Consider the following 9,714-nt stretch of genomic DNA (forward strand, 5'->3'; position numbering starts at 1 on the left):
TTTTGAGCAGAGGCATGAAATGATCTGTTTCATGTTTTAATAGGATCGCTCTTGTTGCTGTGTTAAGAAAGACTGCGGGAAAGAAGGCAGACCCATTAGAACACCATCGCAATAATCTGGGCTAGAGCTAATGACATCTTGGATAAGGGGGTCAGCAGTGGACATGGTAAAAACTTGGATTCCAGACAAATGTTGAAGGTAGGGATGATAGAATTTTGGAAAGATCGGCTGTCAGACTTTGTGGACATGCCCAATGAACATCCAAATAGAGACAGTTAGTAGGCAATTAGATATTGGGAGATTTTAACATATAAAAGTTATTAAAAGCCACCACTGGGTGAGATCAATGAGGAATCAAGCGTGAATATAAAAAAGAGGTTCAAGGCTATCTGGATGTCAGCCACGCTGAGGTAGAAAAAGGAGATGGCACCTCCAAGAAAGGGTTGGAAACCCCATCCTGGGTAGCTACAGAAGAGGGGTATCTGCTCCCTTTCCGTCCTCCCTGCCTCAACATCAAAAGAGGGTGGGAGGCAGGATGAGGAGGGGCAAAGAGAAGTCAGCAACCCCGTGCTCCTCCCCATCCTCTCAAGTATCTAAAGTCATGAGTTTAGCCTGTGTTAGGGCGAAGAGAAAGGGGACTTTGGATTGAATTTGAAATTGAAGCTAAATGAACAGCACTCGGTATTTAAAAAAAGATTCAAAATGTGGCTATTTTAATAACCAAAGGTAGTTGCAAAGCTATGGGGCCACAGTGAGATACTTAAAGGAGCCTGCAACCAGCCTGGAAAATGGTTTGGGGGTATTTAATAGAGCATAACTAGTATCAGGTATTGGAGGATAAAGAAAACCTTTTTTATAATTATGTAAAATAATATTGAATGCCAACTCTAATTGTAGCCTGTGAGTTGAGACTGTGAGTTGAGACTGCTCACAAAGCTAGGTATGTTGGTATTTGATTCTATGAGATCTGTAAAAGAGACAGCTCTGGGCATTTATTTGCTTATCTATAAAATAAGTGGGTTAGGAGAGAAAAAAATGGCATAGACGATAGAGGCTCTGTTCATCCCTCTGGCGACCAAATCAAAGTTGTGACAGAAACAAGAAGCATTAGCAAGGAAAAATCACCTGAGATCTAGATGAACAAGCCATACAACTAGGGAGAAGTCCAAGAAAGTATCCTGCAATGGCAGAAGATAGGACAGGGAGAGGACGCGGGGCTGCCCAGTCCTGAGTGGCTGAGTGAGGTGGAGGCTGTGGCAGCAGTGGCGGCAGTGGCAGACGCTTCTTAAAGGGGCTGCATCCGCAAGTGGATTTTTGCAGTGATGGAATTGCTTGTTCTGAGCACCAGTGCCCATTCAGCTACGCGCTGGGGGCACCAGGGCCTTACAGGGAGACATTGTTGGAGTGAGGGCCTAGGCGAGACTTGCTCGGTACGGAAGTGCCGGCAGTATCCATTGTTCCCTGTTGAGCCCTCCCCTCTCCCAGTGCACAGACACAGTGCCCCCATAGCCGTGAGCTCATCAAACTGGATAACAGAGGATTCCCTGAAATCCCGCCTCCCCCAACTTGGGCCCCACCCAAGCCAAGTATATCCTCAGTGAGTCAGGTGCTCCTTGCTGAGACTCACACTGGTGGAGGCAGATGGCCTCAGTTTCTGATGTGGCCTTTTGAGGAAACTATAAGCACAGCATCTGTGGATTGCTTGCTGAATCTTAACAACCAGAGGGGTAGAAGCTTGAGCTAAATTTGGCCTGCAGCTGAACCCCTCTCAGGACTGTGCCACTGGACATCTACTTCACAAATCCAACTAATAAGACCGGTAGACTTAGGAGCTTTGCTTAGTACATAGAAACAGGCACGGAAAGACAGCCATAATGGGAAGACGAAGAAGCAGAAACCATATGAGAGAACAGAACAGAGATCCAGATATAATGGAGTCAAGTAATCTAATAGATGCAGAGTTCAAAACACTAGTTATAAAGATGCTCAATGAACTTTTGGGAAGTGTAGAGAACTCCAACAGAGAGATAATAAAAATGGAAATGGAAATTATAAAAGGGAACCAGTCTGAAATGGAGAACACATTATATGAGATGAGAAGTATATTAAATGGAATAAACAAAGGAATAAGCAAAATGAATAAGGAAGAGAATCAAATGCCCTATCTAGAGGACAGGAAAGCCAATCAGGATACTCAATCAGAATGGCAAGAAAAAAGATGCTAAGACTATAAAAATAAGTTAAGGAGAATATGGGATACTATTAAGGCTCCAAATATTCGTCTAATCAGCATAACAGAAGAAAATCAAGATGTTGAACAGCTGTTTGAAGAAATAATGATGGAAAACTTCCCTAACTTAGTGAAGGAAATGGACATAAAACCTCAGGAAGCTCAGAGAATTCCAAAAATCAGGGATCCAAAGAGGCCCACACCAAGACACATCATAATTAAAATGCCAAAGGTTAAATACAAAGAAAGAATATTAAAAGCAGCAAGAGAAAAAGAAAAAATTACTTATAAGGGAACACCCATAAGACTGGCACTGATTTCTCAAAAGAAACTATGCAGGACAGAAAGGCTTGGCAAAAACTATTCAACAGGATAAAGACCCAGAATATATAACCAAGAATAATTTATTCAGCAAAGCTATCATTTAGAGTTGAAGGATAGATAAAGAGCTTCCCAGACAAAAATAAGCTAAAGGAATTTATCACCACTAAGCCAGTAATATAGGAAATGTTGGAGGGACTTCTTTAAGAAGAAAAAACATGTATCAAAAACAGGAATAAAGAATACTAACAATGACATTCTTATCAATAAGTACCTTAAATGGAAAAGAATTAAGTGCTCCAACCAAAAGATAGAGTGGCTGAAAGGATAAGAAAACAAGACCCCTACATACGATAAGGAAGGGGATGGAAAAAGATATTGCTTTGATGGACCTAGAAGGTATTTAAGTCAGACAGAGAAAGATAAACACTATATGATTTCACTTATACGCGGAATCTAAGGAATAAAAAGAACAAACTAATCAAAAACAGACTCACTGGACAATTTGGTGACGGACAGAGGGGAGGGGAAATTGGGGGGCTGGAAGAATGGGATAAAGAATTAAAGAAGTACAAATTAGTAGCTGATGGATGGTCATGGGGATGGGGAGCACAGCATAGGGAATGCAATTAGTATTAATACATTGGCTAGATGGAGGGTTGGGGAGGGAGCAATTGGGGAGATCATTTTACTACCTATATATATGTCTAACCAATGTACTGTATACTCGAAGCTAATTAAAATTTAAAATAATAATAATAATAATCCTATGAAAAGATAAAAAAAGAATACATGGGTTGGTCAGTATGATCATTAACAACGTCGTTTCCAAATCTCAGATTCTGCTATTTGATTTGAAGCACTTGAAATCAGTCGTAGCCCATTGGCTGGTATTAAGCCAACATTTTGCTAAATGGTAACTTTTTCCCATTTGAAACTGCATTTGTGATAATAGCATTTGACCATCTGAGTTTAAGTGAAACTAAAGAGCTTCTTAAATCCAATCATTAAAACACTTTTTAATATTCTGCTTTTAAGGCAAGCATTACCAATAATAAGGAGTAATGCAATTTCTATCTATATACAGAGCAAGTACATCAGTTGAATTTCAGTTTATACAGACACCTGCTTTACTGGGTTTAATGAGAATCTAAAAATATGAACTAATGTCCTATGTGGAGATAATGACACTGACACAAAGAGTTCCCAACACTGAGGAATGTCTCCTCTCGAGTCATGTTTTGGCCTCTCGAAGCCCTCAAACAGCTATGTTCTGGCAAACTTAATGATGGATGTGCTCTAGAAATGATTTCTGTAATTCTTTCACATTAGTAGAGAAATCAGCTAAGGTCACAGAATACAAAGCAGTGATTTTACCATACAAAATTTATTCCAATTTTCCTCTTGGGAAAAACCTTGCATTTGAAACACATTGGTTTTGAACAAATTTGAGGCCCATTTTGCAACTGCAAATATACAAATATTGAATTTTAAACAATAACTAATATCATGGCATCTGTGTGACTATGTATGTTATAAAAGAAAAAAGCTATCTGAAATGGACTCGGAATTTACTGCAATTTTGAGCAAACGTTTTTCTAAAATTTAAAAGATCAATAAAATTACCAAAAATAAGGTTTTGAGGAAGCTAAATGTATCATTCTAATGGAAAAAAGCTCCAAGAAAGATCTTATCTGATATGCTCGACATTCTCAGTACTGGCACGTACTGACTTATCAGTTAATGGGAGTGTTCATAGAGATTGAAGAATAGAAAAGGTGCATCTAATTCGCTTGTTTTTCATTTTGTAGAAACTAAGGTGAATTTGTCAACTTTGCGCAGTAATAATATAGTAGGCTAAGACGCTAATTTCAGTAAAATTAAAAAATGGTTAATAAGTGTAAATTTAATAGTTCTTATCTAATATATTGAGGAGTTGTGCTGGTTTGCCTGTACTGAATTTTTAAAACTTTTATTTCTGTATGTATACCTTAAAAATTATAGAAATGCTATTTTCTTTGGAAACACACAAGAAATGTGTGTATCATGTATATTACATGTATAAATTTATGTGTGTGATTAATATTATATATAAAAAAAGAGGAATATAAAACATAACCTATATACATATATGAGCAATTACTATGTACAAGTTCTTTCCATGGTTCCTTAGAGTAAGTTGTGAGATCAGCAATAGCTGCACTTTCCAGATGAGAAAACTGAGGCTCAGCAAATCTAAGAAACCTGTTTAAGGTCATGCAGCAAGTCAATGGCAGATAAAGACTGATTCTTAGTCTATTTGATTTTAAACCCATGTTCTTTCACTCTGCTATGCTATCCCCTTTCTGCAAACCCCCTCAAAAGGCAATAACAAATCTACAAAGAAAATGAATGAGAGATGATTATGTCCTTTACAAATGAATTTACTCGATAATTTTTTTCAGCGATCAATGTTTAGAATACCATTTTTTTATACGCAATTCATTGTAACGTATAGACTTTAGGAATGTAAATATTACATAATGTGAGGCATATATTTCAAAATGAACGTAATAGATGTGTCTGGGCTTCAAAAGATCTTTGTTGTTGTATTCCATATGTAGTACTTCCTGACATCTTGACTAATATGAGTTGAATCCTTTGCTGAGAATGGAAATGACACTGAAAGGATCCCATGTATGTGAGGCATCAAGATTGTCATAGACAGCAAATGTTTATCATATTCCTACAGTGTGTCAGAAAGTGTTCAGGCAAAGGCAGACAAATGAACAAAACAATTTCTCTACCATCACGTACCATGAAATAGTATGGTTCAGAGGCCATATTCGGAAAGTTCTATACATACTGAGATAGAGGGATAGATTCGCCTATTTCTGGTGATGTGTATACCATGTTTCTCAAGCCACACCAAGTAAGAGGTAAAAATAAGAGGGTCAGAATAGCAGTATAAATATTTTATATCTTTGGTTCTGCCTCATTCACTCTAGAGTCCTTTAAAATCTTTACTGATTAGTTCTGAGTTATCTTTAGAGGGTATTTCCCCGTAATACGCACATTTTACTTCTTTCCAGCCCCAGCCTTGCTGCCTAGGGTAAGGTCTGCTGCTGAATTTCCCAATGCCAAAGAGCAGATGCTCCTGCCGAGGGTGCTTGCCTTATCTCCCCCACACCTCCTGCCCCCTGCTCTCCTCAGTTCTAAAGCTATTTCATTGTGCCAAGGCCACTGATGAGGACAGCTTTGGCTCGGAAATTTCATGTTGTGTTCTCCACTGGTCTGTGGAGAATCCTTCACTCCCTCTTCTGTATCACAACCCTAGTATATGTGTAAGCCATGTCTTCAAGCTTCTCTAGTCTGTGGGTAGAAATGAAGTCGCATTAGCATAATGCCCAGAAACTGCTGGCTCCTTTGCCCTCATTTATAAAACTATAGGAAGTTACCAATCCCCACTCTTGCTTGAGCCTCTCCATTTAAGTATGGGAATCCTTAAAAAGCATCTCTGCTCATGCAGAAACAAGTCTGTTCAGCTTTTTCTACCCACTGAGTCCTCTGTAAAGCTGTCTCTTGTATACTTCAGGCTCTTCTCTTTTTTTTTTTTTTTCCTGATAAAAAAGAAAGACTCAATACAAAGAATGCTTTAAAATAAAATCTTTGTGGTCATGAGCCCCAGATACAAGATCCTGGATTCTGAGGCAGCCTGGTGTCCTTGTAATAATTTCCATTTTTTTACTTAAGCAGGCCTAAGTCAGTGTCTGTCACTGCCAACAAAAAGATTCTTAACTGATACAAGTACAGAAGGAAGGGTGGTCTGTTCATCTCTGAACGTAGTTACTTTTTTTCTCTTCTGAATCATTGCAGTTCTTCAAAATTCCCAACATTATCTGAAAACACTTCATCACTAGTTATATGCTACAGAGTGAGGCTCCCTCAGATTTATCAATGTTGAACTCTCAACTAATTTTTCTGATATGATTTGTTGTCAGCATCAATTAATTGAACAGATTTTTGGGTAATTTAATTTTCTTCTGATATTGCAAAGTTTAACATTCTCAGTCTCATTAATTTATTTGTGTGTATAAACAGTTAAGTTGAAAAATGTTCTTTTGATAAACAACTCTCACTGTAGCTGTATTGCAAATAATATGGACTTTATAGTCAGGAGACCTGCAATTTGGTCCTGGATCCATCACTTATTTGCTGTATGACTTTAATTCACATCCTTAATATCTCTGAAATTATTTCATCACTCATAAAATAAACCAGTGATGTAATGTTATGAAAAGGTATTAAAAAATATGAAGCCCATAAAACAATAAAAATAATAAACAAAAGGACATTGAGAGTTTTATCTCAGTTTCTCTATAGAATATAGGCGTCCAACATTTTCTTATTTAACCCTTCTCATAATACTTTTAGAAGTACTATAAGAAGAATATTTCAAATAATATTTGAGTTAAAACTGGTAGAGAAATAATGATAATGTGTTTGAATAAATAAAGATTTTTGGATAATATATATAAGAATGAGATAAAAATATGTATTTCCATCAGAATCTTCTTTGTAGCCCTTTCAGTGTTTGATAAGGGTGATATCTTATTCTCTAGATGTACTACCACCAACCTAGCTAAATAGTCGTTAACTAACTTTTAGGATGGGGAGAGGAGAGGCAGGGGTAATGTTTAATCCTGTGTTTGCCTCAGGGCTGCCTGAATGAAGATGTTAAGATACCCACTTCTTCAATAGGTGCCAGACATCATTGCCTGAATTAGACTAAAATTAAGATTAACCAGGCAATGAATTTGGGACTTAAAGATATTTGTATGAGTTCTGATGACTCTTTACCCCAAGGGTATCCTCTTGTTTGAAGTTCCAAGTATTTCATTCTCCTTTCACTCCTATCCTAAAACATCATTTCCAGCATTATTTTGCACACAGCTATTTGCATGTTTGTAGCCTTGGTAGTACTAATACAATACAACATAACATATCCAAATAATTGTGACTAAGTTATTTAGTACATCAAAAAATCTTAAAGAGTGTTCTTTTATATATTTAATATAATTTGACATGATTTGTTTTTATCAAGTCAATTAATGCGAATAGAATATATCACTAAATATATTACACTGTAACTGCTAGCTTTTATTTTTATTCAAAAGAACACATGCTTCTGTCTAAACTGTCAAGAATTCTGAATTAGTGATGTACAAATTAATGAGATAGCGTCTCTTAGATTTTAAGTTCAAATGTACTCTTTAGTTTTTATTTCTCTATAGCATATTTCCTGCATCCAGAAATAAATTGGATGAAGCTTCCTTTCGCCTCCTGCAAGATAAATTGAGTTTCCTTGTGTGAAAGCAAAGCAACTAGAAAAATAAATTTTTTTCCATCTTGGGCAGCTCCGATGAGTTATAGCGTCATTGCACAGCAGGCTTTTACAGATAGAGAAGTCAGGTGTGAAGAGACAAGAGTTCTCAAGGAGAGAGAGGTATATTTGGGGAGAAAGGAGAAACTACCTAGGAAGCCTGTTTGTTCTCTCCCTGAGAAAGAGAAGAACATGGCCAGGGCTAAGGGAGCAGGCATGTGAAGTTCCAGTTAAGTCCCTGAAAACTGACATTAAGTGTGCTTGGCAACGAATACAATCACATTTAATCTTCATATCAACTCTGAAAGGTAGCTATTATCATCTAAATTTTACTGGTGAGGGAATTGTATCTCAGAGAATTGAAATGACTAATAAGAGATACAATGTAAAATTTGATTCCACGTTTTCTGATTCTAATAAACCCATTCACGTCCTGCCATAGAGTCCCATTTGTCATCAACAAAGCGTTTGCTCGCTGAGTTAAAAGTCAGCCTGTGGCTGTGAGGCCCAGAGTAAAGGATATGCTTTTCCCTTTTGGATCAATTTCAGGGCATCTCTACAGCCTCTGCAACCATTAGACTTTTAAAAATCCTCACAACATAGGCTCTCTCTTCATTTGTGTATTTGCTGAATGTCATTGCTTCACATCAGACCATAAGCTCCCTGTGGCCATGGACCAGATGTGTTTTGCTCACTGCTTTATATGCAGTGTGGCCTAGTACAAGAGCATAGCAACATTTGCTCTCTGTAGAATGAATAATTTTTTGAAATAAACTTTCTTTTTAGAACAGTTTTACATTTACTGTGTTATTGTGAGGATAGCACAGTCTTCCCATATACCCCACATCCTGTTTCTTCTCATATTAATATCTTACATTAGTATGGAAACTTTGTTACAATTAATGAACTAATATTGGTATATTATTAACCTAATTCTATATTCAGATTTCTTGTGAAATCTTTAGTTTTTTACCTGTAATCCTTTTTCTGTTCCAGAATACCATCTAAGACACCATTTACATTTAGTAGTCATGTCTCCTTTTAACTGTGATAATTAATCAGACTTTCCTTGTTTTGAGTATCCATACAGTTTTGTGGAATATTAGTCAGATATTTCGTAGAATGTCCCTCAATTGAGATTTGTCTAATTTTTATCTCATGGTTAGACTGGGTGATGTGTTTTGGGGAGAGGGACAACAGAGGAAAGTGCCATCTTTGTTACATTACGCAGAGGGGCGCACATCAGCAATATGACTTATCACTGTTGTTGTTTACCTCAATCACCTGACTTGAGACAGTGTCTGCCAGGTTTCTCCATTGTAAAGTTACTTTTATTTTCTCCCTCTCTCATGTGGTCTTTTGCAGAAACTCACTGCGTGCAGCTCACACATAAGTAGTGGGGTACTATGTTTTATCTGCTTTTGAGTGGAGTATCTACATAAATTATCTGGAGTTCTGCAGAGATTTGTTTCTTCTCTCCCATTTATTTATTCAATCACTTATATCGATGTGAACTCATGAATGTTTACTTTATGCTTCAGAATAGAATCTAATGCTACATTATTTTGTTTGCTCAAATTATTCCAACTTTGGCCATTGGGAGCCCTTTCAATTGGCTCCTGTATGCCCTTGACGTACCCCTAATCAGTGAATGGTTTTGTTTTGTTTTCTTTTGAGTACTTTCTTACTTTCTGGCACTACAAAATGTCCCAGGCTCATTTTGTATATTTGCTGCTCAAGTCCTCAAATCAGCAATTTCTCTAAGGAGCCCTAGTTTCTTTTATTGGAGAATGATATTAGA

Source organism: Pteropus vampyrus, unplaced genomic scaffold (assembly GCF_000151845.1).
Source record: "Pteropus vampyrus isolate Shadow unplaced genomic scaffold, Pvam_2.0 Scaffold254, whole genome shotgun sequence".
Taxonomy (NCBI): domain Eukaryota; kingdom Metazoa; phylum Chordata; class Mammalia; order Chiroptera; family Pteropodidae; genus Pteropus; species Pteropus vampyrus.